The sequence below is a fragment of the Phascolarctos cinereus genome, unplaced genomic scaffold, assembly GCF_003287225.1.
Source record: "Phascolarctos cinereus isolate Bilbo 61053 unplaced genomic scaffold, phaCin_HiC Scaffold_4;HRSCAF=312, whole genome shotgun sequence".
In the NCBI taxonomy this organism is placed as follows: Eukaryota; Metazoa; Chordata; class Mammalia; order Diprotodontia; family Phascolarctidae; genus Phascolarctos; species Phascolarctos cinereus.
Window position 1 is genome coordinate 110,860,726 of NW_027555847.1, and position 23,675 is coordinate 110,884,400.

Sequence of the window (23,675 nt, forward strand, 5' to 3'; positions counted from 1 at the left end):
GTAAAGGTACCAGTATTACAAAATTTTTATTCAAAAAATTTTTATTCAATTTATGTCACCTTAATTTCCCAATAAGTCCCTTACTCATGGAGTCAATAACAAAAAAGAAAGAGGAAAAAATAGTTCAGCAAAATAACCAACATATCAATCAAGTCCAACAATATAGTCAATGTTCTATATCTATAATTACCTACTTCTGAAAAGAAGGGAGGGAAGTTCATTCTCTATCTCTTATATGAGGCCAAGTTTGGTCATTATAATTTTATAGTTTGTGATTCAGTTTGGTCATGGTCGTTATTTCCATTGCTATTGTTTTAATGTGTATATTATTTTCCTGGTTCTGTTGACTTCATTCCGCACTGTCTTCCCATGACTCTCTGTAGTCTTTATACTTCTTTCTTTAGTTCCAATAATATTTCATCATATGACATATCATAACCTGTTTAGCAGTTTCCCATTCAATAGTAGTTATTTCCTACTACAAAAAACACTAGTATAAATATTTTTTTAGAAAAACAGAGAGCTTTTCTTTTTTTTGCTATTAACCTCCTTGGAGTACATGCCTAGTTGTGGAATCTTTGGATTAAAAGTTTTGAATATTTTAATCATCAGCTTAGCAGAAATACATATTTCTTTCCAGAATGGTTAAACCAGTTCACAGCTCTCCCACACTGTATTATTGTGCCTATTTTCCCACAACCTCTCCAACAACGACTATTTCCATCTTTTACCATCTTTGCCACTTTTCTGGGTGTGAAGTGAAACCTAAGAGTTCTTTTGATTTGTATTTTTCTTTTAATTAGTTATTTGGAGCAGTCTATTCTAATAATAGTTAATGTGTAGTTAATATTTTACACTTCTGTTTTTGAGAAATGTTCCTATCATTTGACACATATTCAGTGGGGAATAGCTTCTGGTATTATACATTTGCATTAGCTCCCTATGTATATTTTGGAAATCAAAGCAAGGTAATGCTTTAGCAGTGAATGAGAAAGTAACTGTTTTGTGAAAGAAAATCATACTTTGGAGAGAACAATTTGAAGATTGACATTGGAGAATGTTTTCATAATTGTGTGATTTTGTTGCCAAAAATGGTTTAAGTGCACCCATTTAAAACACATATCTCCTTTACTAGGCCTATATTCCAAAGAGACCTAAGAGAAAGGGACCCATGTATAAAAAAAAATATTATAGCAGCTCTTTTGGTTAGAGCAAATAACTGGAAATTAATAGGTTGCTCATCAGTTAGGGAATGACTGGAAAAAAAATATGGCATGTAAATGTAAAAGAATATTATTAGTCCATAAGAAACGATGAAAAGAGCCAGACATGGTGATACATGCCTGTAATCCCTGCTACCAGAAAGTCTGAGGCTAATGGGTCATTTTAGCTCAGAAGTTCTGAGCTTCAGGGTGCCACCAGAATGCCTTGTTGCTGCTATTGCTGCTGTTGTTCAGTTGTTTCAGTCATGTCCAACTCTTTGTGACTCCACTGAGGTTTTCTTGTGAAAGATACTGGAGTGGTTTGCTATTTCTTTCTCTAGCTCATTTTACAGGTGAGGAACTGAGGCAAACTGGGTTAAGTGACTTTGTCAAGGTCACGTAGCTAGTAAGTGTCTGAGGCTGGATGTGAACTCAGGTCTTCCTGACTCCAGGCCCAGGGCTCTATCCACTACTCCACCTCTAGCTGTCTCCCCAAATGCCTAAGGAAGGTTGTTCCAGGTCAGAAATGGAAGAGAGAGGCTGATACCATAAGTAAACTGGGAGAACAAGGAATAGAAGAATTCATGACCAAGCTGGAGATAGAGAACATTATGAAAAGCAAAATGGATAATTTTGATTACATTAAATTGAAAAGCTTTTGCACAAACAAAGCCAATGCAACTAAGATTAGAAGGAAGGTAGAAAACTGGGAAAGAATTTTTACAACCAGTCTCTCTGAAAGGCCTCATTTCTAAAATATATAGAGAATTAAGACAAATTTATAAGAACACAAGCCATTCCCCAATTGATAAATGGTCAAAGGATATGAACAGGCAGTTCTCAGATGAAGAAATTAAAGCCATCTATAGTCATATGAAAAAATGCTTTAAATCGTTATTGATTAGAGAAATGCAAATCAAAACAACTCTGAGGTACCACATCACACCTATCAGATTGGCCAACATGACAAAACAGGAAAATGATAAATGTTGGAGAAGATGTGGGAAAATTGGAACACTGATACATTGTTGGTGGAGTTGTGAAATGATCCAATCATTTTGGAGAACAATTTGGAACTATGCCCAAAGGGCTACAAAAATGTGCATACCCTTTGATCCAGCAATAGCACTTCTAGGGCTATATCCCAAAGAGATCAAACAAATGGGAAAAGGACCCACATGTACAAAAATATTCATAGCAGCTCTTTTTGTGGTGGCAAAGAATTGGAAATTGAGAGGATGCCCATCAATTGGGGAATGGCTGAGCAAGTTGTGGTATATGAATGTAATAGAATACTATTGTGCTAAAAGAAATGATGAACAGGCTGACTTCAGAAAAACATGGAAAGACTTAAATGGTCTGATGCTGAGTGAAGTGAGCAGAAGCAAGAGGACTTTGTACACAATAGCAGCCACATTATGCAATGACTAAGACTGTTAAACTGAACCCTTCTCAGCATTACAAGGATCTAAGACATCTCCAGAGGCCTCAGGATGGAAAATGCTGTCCACATCCAAAGAAAGAATTATGGAAGTCGAATCGCTATCACTTATTTTTACCTTCTGTTGAGTTTTGTTTCATCTTTCTGATGGTTCCTCCTATTGGTTTTAATTTTTACTTACAAACTTCACTAATGTGAAAATATGTTTAATGTGTATGTAAATATAAAACCTATATCAGATTGTGCGCCATCTTCGGGAGGGTGGGTGGGAGGAAGGGGGAGAAAAATTTTCAACTCAAAAGCATATGGAAGTGATTGCTGATAAATCAAAATAAATTAATAAAAAATGAAAAAGAAATAAAAAAATTTAAAAAAAGAAATGGAAGAGAGAGAGATGACAGATGAGAGAGAGAGACAGAGAGAGAGAGACAGACAGACAGACAGATTGTTTTGAAACACTTAAGAATTCAATTCAGTACAATGACCAATCAAAATTGTAGAGGAAAGATGATACGGACCCAAAGTGAAGATTGAGATAGGCTTTTTCAGGCACAGTCAATGTGTTCATTTGTTTTGCTTTACTATTCATATTTGTTGTAAGGGTTTTGTTTTTTCTTTCTTCACTGGAATAAGTGTAGAGGAGCTAATGATAGGACTGATGCAAAGAAGGAAGGAAGGAGGGAGAGAGGAAAAAGAAAGTAGTGTTTGAAGCATTTTTTTAAAAGCATGGAAGGCAACACCAAAAGGAAACAGAGAAGCAAGGTAGTTTTGAAAATTAAATGATCAATTTATTAAATACTTAAAAAGAAAAGCAAGCTTGCATAATAGAGATTCACAATTTCATGTACAATCCTCTCTGCTCTTACATATGGAAATGCCTGCTTTAGTTGGTGTTAAGTTTAAAATTTAAAAAACGAAAAAAAGAACCTCTTATAACTACACACTTAAGAAACTTGGAAAAAGAAGTGCTAATGCTTAAAAATTTTCCAAATTAAGAATTTACTCTGCTTTTAACCCATTTGTTTAAAATATAAAAATGCAACACATTTCACTTCATTTGTGAAAATAACTTTTACATTAGGAAAAATGGAAATTTACTAGCTAAATTCAAGAGTAACCTTTTCATAACTGATGGAGAGAATTGAAAAACTGAGTATCATGATGTGGTAAGCACAGTCAACAATGGACTTCTTTTTGAAGCTAGGTGTGCTTGTGAGGTATCTTTTTCAGTTATGACATTTGTTAAAAATCAAATGTTGAAATAAGCCAAATTTAGAACTAGATACCATATAAAATTTGGTTTATTTACAGATATAACATATACATATATACATACATATATGCACATATATTATGGGCAACTTCAAAAAAATTAACTGAAAAGGAAGCACAATCAAAATGGTTTGGAAACCACTGATCTAGAGAACACAATGATTAAGCACAAGGAATTATTAAGATTTTCATTTACAGCCCCTACTGTTCTATAAAGGAATAGTCCAACTCCTTGTCTCCTAATCTAGTTAACTTGAACCAAGATAAAACTGAAGAATCCTGGAGCTACATACTTCTAGTATCAAAGATATTCTAAATTTATATTGTTGTTGATTAGTTATTTCAGTTGTGTCTTAACCCCATTTGGGGTTTTCTTGGAAAAGATACTGGAGTTTTTGCCATTTCCTTCTCTAGTTCATTTTACAGATGAGGAAGCTGAGGCAAACAGGATTAAGTGGCTTGCTCTGGTTCACACAGCTACTAAATGTCTGAGGCTGGATTTAAACTCAGGTCTTCCAGACTCCAGCCCCAGTGCTCTGTGCCACCTAGCTTTCCATTCTAAGTTTACACACACACATACACACACACACACACGCACACAATTTCATATCTTATAAGTACAATAACACCATTTCCTTGCAATTCAGTTTTCAGACTCCTGCTATAGCTACAGAACTGGCTTCCTACAACAATTCCATGTGACTAATGTAAGTGGCTTTTGAGATGAAGGCTTGCAAGCAGGGAGACATGTTCAGAGCCAGGCTATGTGGGTTTCTGAGAGCTATTGTCTCAAGCAACATTTTTCTTCTCTCTCTTAGTGGTACTGAGGCTCTCTGATTGAGCTTGGAGCTGGACTGCATGGCAGGGGGGCCAGCAACCTCACTGGCATTTCTTGAAATGAGCATCCAGTAAGGGCAGGAGTGGTTAGCTGTGGCAGCAGTCATACATTTTGAATGAATGAGGAGGTAGAATGGTAGCTGAAGGAAAGGCTAGAGACTAGGAAACTGAGCACTGAGGCAAAGCAACCTGCAGAAGTAAGTACTGAGATACAGTAGCTAGTGGAACTACCACCCTACATCACCTAGGGATCACAGCTGCCTCTACTTTGATCAGCCATGATGGAATGGTAGTAGCTTCATCTTTGGAGGAGAGGTACCACATTGTGAAGTATGTACTTCCCTTTTCTTTTTTCCTCCTCTCTGAGTAGGCAGAAGTGGATTCCAAAGTGCATTCTATTCTTTAAGATGCGTTTCTAATTTCTTTTTAAGTATTTTGAATTTCTTTTGCAAGCAAGGTAAGTTTGATTAATCTAACTGCTATTAATCTGTGTGTTGCTTTATTTGTGAACAGGGGAGCTACAACAGAGAGAAATTTTTTTTCAATGCTTGTATACAAAGGCATAGAAAAAAACAGAGTTCTAGCCCTGGTCCAAAAGCACTACGTTTTCTCTTGGCTGAGGCCTGAGACAGATTGAAAGAAAGGTTCTTGTGATTTTTATCTATTGGTTATTTTAAAATAAATTTCCTAAAAGGCTGAACTAAACTGGATCTAAGGTTTTCCTCTCTTGCCCTAGGCTAAATATCAACTAGAATACCATTTTTTTCTGTCTAGGACAAGGATGGGCTGTCAGGACATAAGGCCTCATGTACTCCATGTGTAAGCCAAGTAAGCCTTCTGAAGGGATGGAGTCAAGTGTTGAAATTAGAGAGTAACAGCTACCTGATAGAAGGAGAAAAAGTATGACTGGACATGGTCAGCAATGCCACATCCCCAAGGCAGGTGTCAGATAAGAGAACAAATATGTTTTCCCTTTCAGCTTCATTTCTTACCTCAAGTCTATAAACAGACAGGCACAGAAAAGCAACACTTGTATGATGCTTTTTTGACAATTGTCGGTACCTATTCCAGGAACCAAAAGCCCGTTTCTTGTTTCCACAGTCTTTATTCTGAGACCTTTCTCAACGACAGAGGTGCAACATTAAACTCTTAAAAACCAAATTCTAAATTTCCAAAAGCTCTCTGCTTATAATCCATTCAGTACTAGGGCATGAGTAACTCTGAGCTTTCATTTGCATAATTATGTTCCCACACAAATAAAAAGCATTCATTATGGTAATTCCTGGCCTCTCTCCAGATTGTATCACTCCCTAGACTATATAGCTACTATCATTAATAGTAGTGAGCAAATTTATAATGTTACAGGAAATTAAAATATAGTCATAATTTTCTAATACCAGTTTAAGTAAACTTAGCCATGATTTTTTTTGAAGAAAAAAAATTCATGTGAATATACACACATAAATACACACATGTACATATGGATGTATAACTGTACATAATGCATACATTTATACATATATGTAAATACATGCACACACTCATATTCTTCCTCACTTCATGGTTGTAATTTCATTGGTGTGTATGCTCACGTTATCCACAACTCAAAATCCCTTTGCAACTTAAAAGATGGAATTTAAAGTTGCTCTGGCTGAAAAATTTATCATGTAGCCAACCTGCATGATAAACCTGCAGTGATGATCCTCTCCCAACTTAGCTAAACTAGTGCTAAGATAAAAGACCTATGTCTATCACCAGGCTCATACTCAAAGCATTTCCATCTTTATAGGACCTCCCAGAGTTAGCAATCTGCTGGCGTATGCTTTAATATTCATGGTTAATTCCATGCCCAATGAAACTTCAAAGCAACAATTCAAAGGACAAAAGATATATGTATGTATGGATAGATGGACATGCAAATATATATACTGATACACACATACAGCTAAAATAAATTTATAAAATTCAGTACACACACATGCATATGAAATTAGAGATCATCTAGTTCAACAGAAGAATCACCTGAAGGATAGAGAGTGGACATGACTTGCCTACGGTCACACAACTGCTATATACATAGAAGCAAACATTTGAATTTAGGTTCTCTGTCTCAAGATCCATAGTTGCCCCCATTATGACCACACTACTGCTTCATTCTCTTTGAGTGTGGACTTTTATTAAGAGACTCCTAACCATATAGACTTGCTTTCCTTAGTCCTAATAATCCATCAATTCCGTCTTTTGCCACCTTCCAAAACAAAGTGTCAGTTCCCAGGCCCCTTACTTTGCTCCCATTTGTTCAATGACAATTGCTGGGTTTTGTTCTTCCTAAGAAAAAAAAATCTATCTACAGTCTCTAGTATGCTTCTTCAAACGTGTTGCCAATCTCTCCTAAAACAACTCTCACATTTAAAGTAAAATGTAAATTGACATTTTAAAGAATTTCAAAATCACTTGTGATTGCTTCATGTCATCACACTGCCTTAGAATACTTGTGGTTATAACAGTCTTGCTGTCTTTAAAAGTGTGTACTTTAGGCATGTATACTCAGGGGTTTTAACTGTTGCTATTCTAATTTAGAACAGTGATACAGATGTCCTACAGATGTCTAAGTTTTGTGAGGCTCTGTCATAGTATTCTGAACACCCTCCCTTTTACCCTTTGCTCCCTTCTCTCTGCTGACTCTCAGTTGCACACATCTCTGAAGTCTGAACTTGGAGCAGACTATGGTCTCTGAAGTTACTTTCACATTTTCCCCAATGACAGCTGGTAATGTTTAGTAAAATACCTCTTCATAAATTCTCCTGGGTTCTCAAGAAATACCAGTATTTTTTGGCTAGTTCATAACGTTAAACTTTTAGTGAACTTACTAATTTTTTGTAACCTTTTTTCCCTTTGAAGTTAATGGAATCTTTTGTACCACTTTTCCCCCATACTTGTTGCTGTCATGTGCCAACCTCTAGTTCATTCTTGAAATTTCCTTAATGATATACAATACAAAAACATTTGGCTTACAGTTTTCTTGTCTGCCTATAATCCCCTGCCAGAATGCTAGGGCATTCAATATGATGCTAATGGACCCCTCAACCTTCTCAATGACAACAAATACATTCTCTTCAGTTCAACCACATGGTCACTCCCAAGACCTAATCATCACCAAAATTCTTAACTCTGAAACATCACTCTCCACTTATAATCTCCTATCCTTCTACCTCTTCTGCTATCTCACTCATACTAAATTTGCTTTTTGCCTTTGCTGTGACTTCTTTCCTTGACTAATGCTAACTCCCTGCTTCATTTCTCCCATGATGGGTTCACTTGCTCACAATATCTACACTTAATCCCATGGAATGCTATTTATATGATTCACCAGCCATGATCTAGAATTCTTTGAACTAAGACCTTCCCAGATTAACAAAATATTAACACTTTATCTAGACAATATCTGTCATCTTTTGCTCCTGGGTTTCTGAGCATAGCTAAAGAAAGTTACAACTTCTACCCCACCCACCAAAAATTATATCATCCCTTATAAATTTTTTATATTTTGCCTCAGATTGGCCCACTCCACTCTTAGTAATTTATTTTCTCATTCACCACAGCAACCCATTTCTTCTCTCCTTTTGTTCCCCCCTCCCCATGTTCCTACCCCCAAGATATTTTAAAAATTACATCTTTCATTGAAAATATTGAGCCCATGTAATGGGAACTTCAAAACTTTTCTTCCCCATTCTCAAAGCTTCTTAGCAATATCACCTATTTTTTTTTCTCTTTATGTCCTATTGTAGACAAACCTCCTTACAACCTGTGCCAAGGGTTAAATATGTGGGTAGTGAGTCAGAGAAATGAAATAACTACCCTTACTTTTTCCTGCTGTTCCATAGTCATAGATCCTTTAAAATCTAGCTCAAACTGACTACTTCTTCCAAGAAGGCTTTAATGGTTGACCCTACACTCTTCATTCTGATCATCCCTTTCCTATTAATTCATAGTGTTTACATAGTACTTTATTCTTTACAAAGTGATTTCCTCACAAAATCATGAGATATATAGTGCAAGTATTATTATACTGATTTCCTGATAAAGATCCCATCCCAAGTTTATGACAGTTTATGTCAGTCAAAATTAGGACTTGAAAACAGGTTGCCTGTTCTTTTATTATGGAATGTCTATGCTACCTTCCTTTCCCCTATCATGCTCCCTTCTACATTTATGTAGTCTATTGTATGTCACAATATACAATTGTACGTATATAAAAATGTGTGTGTGCATGTGCATGCGTGTGTGTATCTCACAAAACATCAAAAAAGTTGTATCATTTCCATAGGTAAATCTTACTTGTTTCTAAAGACCTATGCAGATTTCAGTATACAATTTGTATTCAGATAGTGTGTTGATGGTATAGATGGTAAGCTATAGTATAGATGTTATATATAGTATAGTTATATAGTGTATATTACATAGAGTATAATTATATAGTATATATTATGTAGTATATATTATATATAGCATAGTTTATATAGTATAGTATAGACTATAACATTGTTGCTGGCTTACCATCTCTACTGCGTATGCTGACATGTCTGAATTACATACAATTATAAGTGAATTTAAATATGTGACCACTTTTCACATCATTTACAAAGATAAGATCAAAATGGATACATGATTTAGATATAAATAAAGATTTCACAAGAAAATAAGAAAAACATGGAGCATAAAACATGGAGCATATTAATCAGACTTATTGATAGGCAAACAGCTTGTGAACAAAGAAGAGATAGAGGGCAAATATAGGTGTGAAATGGATAATTTCAACCACATTAAGTTTAAAAAAAAGTTTTGTACAAATAAAATAAATATAGCCAAAATCAGAAGGAAAGCAGAAAATTGGGGGAAAATTGTACGGACAGTTTATCAGATAAAGGTCTCATAACTAAAATATATTTAAAAAAAAAACCTTGCCAAATCTATAAGAATACAAGTCATTCCCCAATTGATAAATGGTCAAAAGATATGAAAAGGCAGTATCCCAATGAAGAAATCAAAATAATTTATAATCATATGAAAGAATGTTCTAAATCATTATTGATTAGAGAAATGGAGATTAAATCAACCTTGAGATATCATTGTACACCTACCAGAGTGGCTAAAATGAGAGAAGGGAAAGTAATAAATGTTGAAGAGGATGTGGAAAAATTGGGACACTAATTCATTGCTGGTGGAATTGTGAACTGCCAACCATTTTGGAGAGCAATCTGGAATTATGCCCAAAGAGTTATTAAACTACCTATTCCCTTTGACCCAGCAATACCACTAGTAGGCTTATTTCCAAAGATGATTAAGGTGAAAAGGAAAAGAACCCGTATGTTCTAAAATATTTATAGCAGCTTCTTTGTGGTGGCAAAGAACTGGAAATTGCAGGGTTGCCCATCAGGGATTGGGGAATGACTGGACAAGTTGTGGTAAATGATTGTAATGGAATAGTACTGTGCTATAAGAAATGAAGAGGGGGGTGATTTCAGAAAAAACCTGGCAAGACGTATATAAATTGGTGCAAAGTGAAGTGAGCAGAACCAGGAGAACATTGTACATAGTAACAGCAATGTTGTTTTTTGTTTTGTTTTGTTTTGATTTTGGCTAGGCAATGGGGTTAAGTGACTTGTCCAGGGTAACACAGCTAGTAAGTGTCAAGTGCCTGAGGCTGGATTTGAACTCAGGTCCTCCTGACTCCAGAGTTGGTGCTCAATCCATTGTATCACCTTGCTGCCCCCAGAAATATTATTTTAAGAATGACTTTGAGTGAACAAGTTATTTTGTCTATTGCAAATACCCAAATTAACTATAAAGGACATATGAAAAAAGATGCTCTCTGCATCCAGAGAAAGAACTGATAAATAGATGTATATGGTGATTTTACATATGTATAATATATGAATATATGTGTGTGTGTATGTGTATATATATATATGCATATATATATATATATATATGTGTATATATATATATATATGCATATATATATATATATATATATTCCAATTTGTGTCTAATGGTAGCCATCTCTGGAGTGGGAGGCAGGGAGAAAAAAAGATATTTACGTGATAATTTTGTTGTGTATTTGAAAGGATTAGCAAATAGTGCATAGTAGATTCGCAGTTTCATGTGCAATCATCTTTTTTATTGTACTATGGCATAGAAATGCTTGTTTTATCCCATAAATTAAAAATAAAAGAAAGTAAAAGAAAAAAATAAAACAAAAGTAAACCAATATTTTAAAAGTACAACCTTTTTTTGTCAGCCTTAATTTCAACAAGTCATATTCTTCAGGAGATTTGTAGTTGGAATTGTCCGTGTCATATTTGATTAATCCTCTACTTATCCTTGGCGGTATTTTGCTCTTCCATAGTACGTAAAAAAGTCAACATACTACTTTCAAAGCTGTATCACTTATTTGTGTTTCCTTTTGCACTTTCTTCTGTCTCTTCTGTTCATTTTTAAAATGCTTCAATCATAATCCCTTCTTATCTTCTTTTTTGGGGGGAGAGTGTTTAACTCTGCCCAAACACACCCCTCTATAGGAAACAAAAAAAAAACCACAACATAATGCTTGTAACAAATAAGTTAAGCAAAAGAAATTCATATATTTGCCTTGCCCAAAAATGCCTTAAGTTGAGGTGTTTGTCATAAGCAGTTTTTTGTAAGTGAATCAGTAAAAGTATTTTAATATGTTATAATTGCAGGGTTCTCTTAGTAGCTGTAAAAAAAAATCAAAATTATAATATCATAATCCCAAGTTCTACATTAAGGGACATATTCCCCCTCAAGATGCTAATGTATAACATATAATAGTAATAATAGGCAGTTGAAAATGTGTACCCTGGGAAAAATATAACCATTTAAAGTAATGTATAAATGGAAATCTATCCACCAGTGTTGCCAAAGTACATTTTATTACAACTAAAACTAATTTTCTCTTCTTGCAAATACAATTAAAAATATCAAATCAATTTCAAGCACTAAACTTAAGATAAAGGCTGCTAATTTCAAGTTCATGCAATAACATGGGTGACATTGTAAGAATGAATTAATCTAGAATATTTGTTTTGCGATTGTGAGATATGGTGGAATCCTTTTTAATTCTTAGTATTAGGGAATAAGAACTAGAGCTAACCTATAGGTAATATTAATCAGAATTTTTTACTTTATATAATTGTATGTTTGGAGGGACATGCTTTGTCAAATGCTCTTTTCATTATAACAACTCACTTGTTGAAACAGCATGGACAAGTAATTAACATCTCAAGCTCAGTTTTCTCATCTGCAAAACAATAATGATATTCACCAAACGTAATAGTTGTAAGGAAAGTATTTTAGAAAACTTGAAATGTTATCAAGATGTGAAAATTTTTGTTGTTTTACAATAGCAAGTCATATTAAGATGGAAACTCCATTGGATAATTTTTAAAAATATATTATAAACCATCAATAATAGCTAGCATTTATATAGTGCTTTAAAGTTTGCAATATGCTTTACATATGTTTTCTGACTTTTAGTTATCCTCACAACGACCCTTGGGAGGTAGGACCTATTATTATTCCCATTTTGTTGTTGTTTTGTCTTTTTCAGTTTTGTCTGACACTTTATGAACCCTTTTGGGGTTTTCTTGGCAAAGATACTGGAGTGTTTTGCCATTTCCTTCTCCAACTCATTTTACAGATAAGGAAATTGAGGCAAATGGAGTTAAATGACTTGTCCAGGGTCACACAGCAAGTAAGTGTCTGACATCACATTTGAACTCAGGTCTTTCTGACTCCAGGCCTGGTGCTCTCTCCACTGCCACATGAGACATTGGTATTAAGTGTCTGTAAACAGACTTGAATTCAGGTTTTCCTTACTCTGTGTTCAATGTCCTATTCACTGTACTATCTAGGTGTCTTAATCAAATACATATACAAATAAACCTATAAATCAAGTGGCAAATTTTACGCTAAATTCTTGGTTTCTGATAAGGTAAAAAAAAGAAAAAACCTAACAAATAGCAAACAAGTTTAAAAAAAGTGCTGTTGTTCTGCGTCCCCTTCTAGGTCTCATTAAAGTATATCACACTTGGTTCTACCTTCCCTCCCTGCCTCCTTCCTTCTTTCCTTACCTCCTTTTATATATAGTCCTGGCCTGTATGTATATAGTACTTGTTTATTTCACTGGGTATCAACTACCACAGGTCCTTGAATGAGGCATTTTTTAAAAATTTCTTACAACAAAATATTACCTGAATATGGCCTAGTTTATTTAGCATGTCTCCAACTGTTAGGCAGAGAAGTTGTTTCCAATTTCTTACTATTCCAAATAGAACATGATACAGTGAAAAGAGAAATAAATTTAGGGTCAGAGGTCCTGATTTCAAATCTTTGCTCTTACATTTTGTAATTGTATGGCCTTGGGCAAATCACTTACCCTCTCTGGAGTTCATTTTCTTCAACTACAAAATTAGGGTGTTAGTCTGGAAACTGATCCAAGTTCCTTTATATCGAAATGAATGATCCTATGATATTTTGAGGATAGGGACCTATTAGTAGAACTGCTGGGTTGAAAGGTCTGACAAATTTTCATGACTCATTATATATTGCCTTTATGACTCCAAAATGATTATATTCCCAGCTGCAATCCCACCAACAATGTATTAACATGCTTGTATTTACGCAGTGGGGCCACTTTTTATGACAACCTTAGTCACTACCAGACTGAAAGAAAGAATATTTTATATTCAGTCAGAGGACAAATACTTGAATACAAAGCTCTAGGGACTTGCAATTTCTTGCATTAAAATGATCTATATATCTATGCATGGTTGTAAAAGCTTATACTTCAAATACTGATATAATCTAATGTCAGAGGCTCCCTTCTGACACAGTGGGCCCAGGTATAATTTGGGGGCCATCTCACTTTTCCAGCTTATTGTTCAATTATCTCTCTCTCTCTCTCTCTCTCTCTCTCTCTCTCTCTCTCTCTCTTTAGGCAATTGGGGTTAAGTGACTTGCCCAGGGCCACACAGCTAGTAAGTGTCAACTGTTTGGTCTGAGGTTGGATTTGAACTCAGGTCCTCCTGACTTCAGGGCTGGTACTCTATCCACTGCACCACCTAGCTGCCCCTCTAGCTTATCGTTCGTCTCTGAAATTTTCACCCACATGCTGGTGTAGTCACCTTTACAATCACACAGGTTCACAAAGCTCAAAGCACAAATAGGCTTATATCAGGATTAAGGGAAATAAATAAGGCTGATGTCTGCATCCATAAAAATGAACAGTCCCCACCAGCAGAAAGTAGCAGTGTCTCAGCCATTTCCAGAACACTCTGGGTAAAGCTGCAGCAGGGTGGCAGAACTCCTCCTATTCCCCTCTATTTCTCCTTGCACCACTGCTTTTTTGCAGCCCTCATTTCCTACCACACATTCTTATAATTCACTTTTATAGTCCTGTGTTGCTCCACTTTCTGTAGTGCTCAGCATATAGCACCAGGCATCTTCTATGTAGGGAGTTCCCACCCCCCATCTCCTAACCTGCACAGATGAGAACTTTTTCCTTGCCCAACTCTATCAAGCCCATTGAAGAAAAGTACTCCAGGGCCTCTGTCCTTGTTCGAGTGGCTTTTTGACTTAGAAGCTCCTTAGGACCAGGATGCCCCATTTTTAGAATGTCTTTGGTATGACACACACCATGGTCCCAAGCTGTATATGCAAGGTCCAGCTGTGATTAAAGGAACAATCTCCTATTTGACCTTACAAGCAGGTCATCCTTTCCAGTTTCCTGTGAGCATACATTGCCTTGTCACAGGTTAGAGCCATTTCTATTGCATTATCCTGCTCCCTGCCTCAAGTCTCTTCCCACTCCAGTCCATCCTCCACTCAGCTGCCAAAGTGATCTTCCTAAAGGGAAGGTCTGACCATGTCACTCGGCTAAACTCTAATGGTACCCTATCAACACCAGGATCAAATATAAAATACTCTGTTTGGTGACCAAAGTCCTTCACAATCTGATTTCCAGTACTGTCTTTCCAATCTTTATACACTAAACTTTCCAGCCGCCATTATGTACTCTGTAGTCTAGTAACACTGGCTTCCTTGCTATTCCTCATGCAAGACACTCTATCTCCTGATTCTGTGCATTTTCACTATCTCCCATACCTGGAATTCTCTTCCTTCTCATCTCCACCTCCTCGCTTCCTTCAAATCCCAGCTAAAACCCTACCACAAGTCTTTCCTGATCCTCATTAATTCTAATATCTTTTCTCTGTTGATTATTTCCAATTTATTGTGCTCATATCTTGTTTGTAAATAATTATTTGCATGTTGTCTTCCCCATTAGATTGTGAAGTCCTTGAAAGCAGAGTCTGTCTTTGCCTTTCTTTGTATCCCTAGCACTTAGCGTATTGCCTGACACATAATAGGTACTAAATAAATACTAGTTGATTGATTCTCTCCCAGTACTCCCTGCCAGCCAGCTTTTGGAATCTGAGAAAACCTATTCTATTTTTGGATGGCTCTAACTGTTAAGAAGTTTTCACTTTCATCAAAAACATATTTTTTGGGGCAGCTAGGTGGCAGATAGAGGGCAGATAGAGCTGTGGCCTTGGAGTCAGGAGGACCTGAGTTCAAATCCAGCCTCAGACACTTAATACTTACTAGCTGTGTGACCTTGGGCAAGTCACTTAATCCTGAGCACCTCAACAAATATATATATATATATATATATATATATATATTTTTTTTTTTTCTCTTTGTGACTTTGACCTTTGCTTCTAGTTTTTCCCTGTAGGGCAAACAGAAGTCTGTTCCTTTCTCACATGATAACTTCTCAAGTACTTGACAACACCTATAATATCTTCCCTGCCCTGTGATTTTCTAAATATTAAAGTTCCTTGAATCAGTCTTATTAGAGCATGAACTAGATGCCAGAACCATTGTTCAGGGGGGTAGCATTCTGCTTTCTTCCAAATTCTCAGTCCATCTTGATCCTCTTTTTTTTTTCTGGTTTCTTTCTTTATTCTGAACTTATCACCAAATAAAACAAACATTTCCATATACACAAAAGAGGACTGTACATAGAACTGTGGAACTCTATTATACACACCTTTTTGTTTTGCTCTTGTCATTCCTTATTCTCCAAGGTTATTCAAATTAGGGGAAGGAGGAGAGAGAAGACAAAGACTTGTAGTGCCTCCTTCAGTGGCCCTACTGTTGGCAGATATGGGTGGACTGAACAGCTCATAAATGGGCCAATTTGTATTCCTATAATAAGGAGTTAAGACAAATACCCTGCTGACTCACCATCACTTATCAAGATTCACCTTCTAACACAGATTCAGAAAAGCACATTGGCTTAAATTCACTTTTACCATTTGCCTCCAACAAATGACCATATCTAAAGAATTGTTAAGGTGTGGCATCATGAACAGAGAGTTTGTACAACTTTATAGAATCTACACACTGACATTTATGAGTGTACATTAAAGCAAGAAAAAAGCAAACAGGAATTGTCTTTCTTTTCAGTCAGGTAATTCTTCTACCTGTACATGAGAAACTGCAGCCAGCCTGTTTTGCATGTGCAACCCTTGCCAACCTTAAAGACATTGAGGCTAAATAGATATCACAAAATTAATTGACCACAGAAGTAGAACTTTGGGATAGTTTCTATTTATTCAAAGGTTATACAGAGAGAGACAGAGAGACATATTAAGAGAGATAGAGGGAGCCTTTACCCTATTCTGAAGGTCTGAGTATAGAGAGACATTTCTCAGGCTACTCTGGTAGGAACTGGGAATAATTCACTCATTTGGGAATGGGCATTGAGATGTGTTTACCTGTTCCTTTGCTTTGCATCCTTTGATTATTTTTCTACATTTTTATTAAATATTGATCTCTATTGTTGAAAACAATCCTACACTACTGGGTCAAAATGTAGTTTTAAAAAAATTGTCTGATTGAAATGTTCTTCCTAATTTTATCAAAAGACATGAAAGAGTACTACAAAAAGGAGAGATTTAATTAGAAATAGATAACTGTCTGAAGTTATTTTGGGTTGGGAACAAATACTATAGCCTTTCTCCACTCCTGGGAATTTAAAGATATCCCAAAGGAATGAAAAAGTATATCCCTCTATGAAAAAGATGTGATGAAATTATTACCTCTATGTGTAACCTAAGCCCCAAAGCCCATTGATAAGGGACTTTCTCCTCAGTGGAGATCAATGCCCTGTGCCTGCAAGAGGACCAGAGTAGAGTTGATGAGAGCAGCAGAGAAGAGAGCTTGGCTCCTTTTAGTCCCTTCAGTTCTACCGGCCTCTAGCACTGAGAGAGATGTTTTGGATGCCAACCTTTCTTAATTCTGTGAAGGCAGAAAAACTTTGGGAAGAAGTGGACATACAGAACATTGATCATGAATTTATTCCCAGTTTGCTACACCAGAAACTTCAGGGAATTTTCTCCTTTGGGTGAAATCTGGGACTCTCTTGTTTCATCTAGGATAGCTCCCTCCCATTGGGAGAGCTCCTTCAATGTGAGTGTCTAGTATATATTTTCATATGTGTACTTTCTCTGTTTTCCACTTTGCTATCAACTTGGGTACATGGGTTTCTTTGTTATTTTCTATGTATGTATTCATTGTGGAACTGGTATCTGGAAGAAAGGGAGTCCAGCCTTGGATATGAAGCATAGGGTTTCGCTTTCCCCATTAAGAAAGAGGGATCAAGGAGTTCCGCTTCCTGGAGCCAAGATGGTGGAGTAAGAGGTAAGTCACTCTCAGTGTTCCTTATTGACCTCTGAATGCCCAGAAAATATCACCTGAGGAAAAACCCTGGAACAGCTAATCCAGCAGAAAGATGGGGTGCAATAGTCCAGTAGCTCAGGTAGCTTGAGGGATCAATGGAAAAGGTCCTTCTTGACCTGGGAGAAGGGGAGTAGTACAGAAAAGGAGGTGTCCCAGCAAACTAGTGGAAAGCCTCACCCCAGCATACCAGGAGGAGATCCTGAAACCCAGGTGGTGGAGCAGGGAAACACCATCACCAGGACCCCCAAGTGCCTCAGTAAGGGCAGGGAACCAGTAGAAACATACTCAAAAAACCACCATGTGCCTTGGCTTTCTATGGCAACCAAGCCTCCCAGTGCCTTAGCAAAACTCTGGAAAGTGCTCCAAGGGTTCCCCCCAGGCACAGAAACATCCTGTAACAGCAAAACATCTGTCTGAAAGCAGCTGAAGACAGGGAAAGGAATGAAAGGCTTGGGTGAGCAGGCAACCTCTTGGGGCCAGACTACCCAGTCCTACCCCTAGAGTTCCAGTGTTGCTGAATCCAGCTCAACACCAGGTAAGCTGCCAGAACCCTACAACCTCCAACTGCCAGCATCAGAAGCCTCAGCACACAAAGCCAGTAACCAAGGCCCAGGCTCCCAACACAAGAAGCTTGGGTCAGTGCCCTCTGCTCCCCAACGGGAGAGCTCAATCTTTTTAAAGGCCAGAAAATAAGTAAACACCATGAGCAAAAAGAAATGTACTATAGATTTTTATTATGGGAATAGTGAAGATCAAGGCAGAAATTCTGAATAGGACAACATTGTCAATAAACCCACATCTGGAACCTCAAAAAGGAATATGAACTGGTCTGAAGCCCAAAAAGCCTTCTTGGAAGAGCTCAAGAAGGATTTTAAAAGTCAAATAAGAGAGGTAGAAGAAAAATTGGGAAAAGAAATGAGAGGTATGAGAGAGTCAATACCTTGGAAAAGGGGAAGAGAAAAATTAACTGTAGAAAACAAGTCCCTAAAAAAATACAACTAGCCAAGTAGAAAAAAAAGTACACTGAAGAAAACAACTCCTTAAAAAGCATAATTGGCCAAATGGAGAAGGAGGTACAAAACCTAATAGAAGAAAACAATTTGTTAAAAATTAGAATTGGGCAAGTGGAAGCTAAAAATTCTGTAACAGAGCAAGAATCAGTCAAACAGAAACAAAAGAATGAAAAAAATTTGATGAAAACGTAAAATAGCTCATTGGCAAAACAACTGACCTGGAACATAGATCCAGGAGAGACAATTTAAAAATTATTGGTCTACCTGAAAATCATGATTAAAAAAAAAGAGTCTGGACAGCACCTTTCAGGAAATCATGAAGGAAAACTTCCCTGAGGTCCTAGAACCAGAGGATAAAATAGCCACAGAAAGAATCTGCCCATCACCTCCTGAAAGAGATCCCAAATTGAAAATGCCAAGGAATATAGTAGCCAAATCCCAAAATTAACAGGTCAAAGAGATAATACTGCAAGCAGCCAGAAACAATTTAAATACCATAGAACCACAGTCAGGATTACCAAGGACCTTGCAGCTTCTATACTAAAAGTTCATGAGGTGTGGTATATGATATTCTGTAAGGTAAAGGAGCTTGGATTACAACCAAGGATCAACTACCCAGAGAAAATGAGCATAATCTTTCAGGGGAGGAAATGGGACATTAAACAAAATAGGGGAGTTCCAAACCTTCCTGATGAAAAGACCAGAGCTCAACAGAAAATTAGACCTTCAAATACAAGACTCAAGAGAGACATAAAAAGGTAAACAGGAAAGAAAAAAAACAGCAACATGTTATTAATAAAGGCAAACTGTTTATATCCCTACAAGGGAGGATGACACTTGTAACTCTTGAGAATTGTATTGTTACTACACCACTTTAAAGGAGTATACTTTTAATGTAAGGATAAAAAAAAATCTAATCAAGTGGGTTAAATGGATCTAAGTAAGTGGATTAATCTGATCTAAGGGAAATGTACTGAAAAAAAAGAAAGGAGAAGGCAGACAAGGGTAAATTATGTTACAGGAAAAGGTACAAGACCCCATTACAGTAGAGGGAAAGAATTGAGGGAGATGAGCAATGTTTGAACCTTATGTCTTCAGATTTGGCTCAAGGAGGGAATAACATAATCAGTTAGGTATAGAAATCTAACTTGCCCTACAGGCAGTAGGAGGGAAAAGAGGAAAGAAAAGGGAAGGGGGATAGAAGGGAGGGAAGAAATAGTAATGGTAAAGGGGAAAAAACAGGAGGGAGCTAATAGAAGGGAGGCAGGACTGACAAGGATCTAAGACATCTCCAAAGGTTTCATGGAAAATGATGGAAAATGCTATCCACATCCAGAGAAAGAACTATGGAATTTGAATGCAGATGGAAGCATACTATTTGCTATTTTTTTCCCTTTGTTTTGTTTTGTTTTCTCTTTCTTGTGGTTTGTCCTATTGGTTCTAATTCTTCCTTACAACATCACTAATGTGAAAATATGTTTAACAAAAATGTATATGTATAGCCTGCATAAGATTACCACCATCTTGGGAAGGAAGCAGGGAGAGATAGAGAGAAAAATTTAAAACTCAAACGCTTATGGTAGTGATTGTTGATAAATTAAAATAAATTAAGGGGAAAAAAAGGAAAAAAATAAATAATGATCAAGAAATAAGAAATAGTGTGCTAGGTGGTACAATGGATAGACTGCCAGGCCTGGACTCTGCAGGACCTGAGTTCAAACTGGGGCTTAGACACTTACTAGCTGTGTGACCCTGAGCAAGTCACTTAACCATGATTGCCAAGGGAAGGGAGGGAGGAAGGAAGGAAGAAATAGTGATTAAGCATTTAGCTTACAGTTGTTTCCTAGACAAGAGGTTTCAAGCACACTGCCCTCAACATTCCCAAGTGCTGCTGAATCAAAATTTAAATATCATTGGGAAATATTTAACAAAATAAAAATATAATAGAACATATGTAATATTACCACAAAGCTTTCTAAATTAGTATGTAGTTCACAGGGATCCTTGTTTTTGGTTCAGTGGTCCCTTTTTCTATTTGAGTTTGACACCACTGGTAAGGTATGTAATCCTGCCTCCCTGCAACACACACACATACACATACACACTTACACAACACTCTCCTATTATATATGAATAATAATTTTACTCACTGAGTCATACAGCTATGTTGAGGAAATCTACCTGAAAAGGCTATAGAAATGTGAGTTAAATTCCTCACCAACAATATTAATAGTTAGTACTTCTAATAGTAGTAGTAGTAGTAGTAGTAGTAGTAGTAAAAGAAGAAGCAATAGTACTAATAGTAGTAGTAATAGCAGTAGCCGCAGCAGCAGCAATAGTAGTTGTGATGAAAGAATCAGAGTTGGCCTTGTACAATGACACTTTGGATTTTTAATATCTCTAAACCCAAAGAATGAATCTGTAATGATAAAATTTCAGACATCAAGGAAAATCTGAGGGAAGATATATTTCAGCAAGGGACCTCTGAAAATAAGTCTTATGAAAACTTGTCTATGCTACCTATTCACAAAACCAGTCCTATTATGATTATCCACACAATCTATGTTTTATTATTTCAACATGCAATCACTGAAAATATGAAAGTCCTATTATATAAACACAATAGCCCAGAGACAAACCCGTTTTCAGAGAGTAATACATTTAACCTCCAAAATGGTAAAATCTTGAAAACCATTTACAAATGCAGAATTAAAAGAATGTCTTGGAAAGTAGTTTGATTAGGAAAAGCCAACAAAGATACAGGCAAGGGAAATGAGTTTTAAATGTTCTCCAGGAATACTCTGGGAATCTCACTGTCCAATAAATAAGGAAGTCTAACAGATGTGCATTTGGATTTTCAAGAAGCCTTTGGCAAAGTTTCATGTTGAAGATTAATAGTGAAATGAAAACTTAGCAAAATGGCAAAATGAAGGCAAAGTAGGGAGCTAGCTAGAAAATGATTTTCGCATTGGGACATAGGACATAAATGGAATCTTCAATTTGGGAAGGAAACTATAAGCAAATGTCAAGATAATTTTTATGTGGAAAACAGAAATATCTTTCTCTGAATACTTTGAAGACATCACTTTCATAGACAATAGAATGTATTCTCCTCCCATACAGTGATAGCTGTTCTGGTTTTTATCTTTATACCTCATATAACTAGAGCAGATTCTTGTACATGGTAGAAGGAATATGGTACATGATACTTAATAAATATTTGTTGAATTGAACTAAAAATAAAATAAAACATTAAGAGGCAAAAGACTAATCAATACTTTTAACAAAATTCTGGTTTAAAGCTACATCTATAAAAGGATCATTATAGCATACAAAGATGTCACTAGTTGACACCTCCTTTAATTAATCAAATGGTTAGCCATTAATGACTTAGTAGAGAAGTCTTAGAATATTTCTTTTTTTAAAATTTTATTAATTTATTTTGATTTATCAACAATCACTTCCATATGCTTTTGAGTTGAAAATTTTTCTCCCCCTTCCTCCCCCCACCCTCCCCAAGACAGCACACAATCTGATATAGGCTTTACATTTACATTCCTATTAAACATATTTTCACATTAGTGAAGTTGTAAGTAAAAATTAAAACCAATAGGAGGAACTAGGGTATTTCTTGAGACAGAGAAGTTAAATGTTTTACTTAGCCAGGGTCATCACACTGATCAATGTCAAAGGCAGGATTTTAACTCTGGTCCTCCTGACTTTAAGCCTAGCACTCTAAATACTCTATCCACTAAAACTGTGGTTGTCTCTGTACATGGGGATTATGCATATATCTATTTATTTGTTTATTTAAGGCATACATGTATATTTGTGTATCTGCCTCTTATGGATAAAGCTCGTTTCCTTTCTAAATCAACAGATTATTTGAAGTCTGTGAGTCCTCCACAGCAATTAATGAAATCACAGAAGGCCCAGACAGCTCATTGAAATGATCAAAAGTGTAAACAAGATGCAAACAAGTCCTTAATTAACTTGAGTGGAATTAGCGCTTTGATCATTGTATTAAAGATAGCTGAAATATTTTCTGTTTGACTACATCATACACACCTCTGGGTCTATAATATATAAAACAATAAGCCAATTCATTTAAATTCTCTCTCTCTCTCTCTCTCTCTCTCTCTCTCTCTCTCTCTCTCTCTCTGTCTCTGTCTCTCCCCCTCTCTTTCCAACCTTCACCTCCATGCAACTGTTGGAGTTCAAGAGATCCTGAGATCTCAAAGGTCCCACCAGGGAGCTAGCAGAAGTTGCAGAAGTTGCCACAAGAATCAAATGACCAAGCAGGAATCTTGAAATGGGTGTGCCAGTGAAAAAAACAGAAAGGAGCAAAAATCACACTAAAAGGGAAACACGTGAGATTCCACAAATGATAAATGGGACTTTCAGTAATCAAAAGTTGAGAGCTTACTGTTTTACTACACATATTCTCAACACATGTGCCTCACTACTATTGTACTCTCCCTAAGGACCTTAGGTATGCATAGGAAGAGTGAGTCATAATTTAGAGGAATGCTTTCATATCTCCTGTCCTTATAGACCACTTGAGTAAAATACCTTTTGAAGAGTTTAATTAAATCTAGCTGATTTTCATTAGGAGGAATACTGGGTAGGGATTTGTGAGTTAAAGTACTAGAAACCTCAATCCTTCAGGGTTATCCCTAGAACCCAGAGGGAAGAAGTAATCAGCTTTAACATGAGAACCTCAATTTCAGTGAGTTGGGGAAGTGTTCAAGTTGTGATAGTGACAGTGTTAGTGTTACAAAAGCAATGCCTACATCAAAATTGAAAGATTGAGTCTTTGTAATGAAATGTTAGACCTGTGAAAGTTGTACACATTTGTGAAATCCAAACAATTAAATTTGCTAATTGACATAAATGAGATATGAGACTTTTCTTAACAAACAAGTTGCTTTGTCAATAGATGCTAAGCAGAAATATAATTCCTTTTTTTTTGCTCCCCCCTCCCTTTAAATAATAGGGCCAGGTAGGGTCAGAGCAAGCCTATGAATAAGAACAAGGAAAATAAATCAAGATCAGGGTATACAGTAATATACAATATCAGATTTC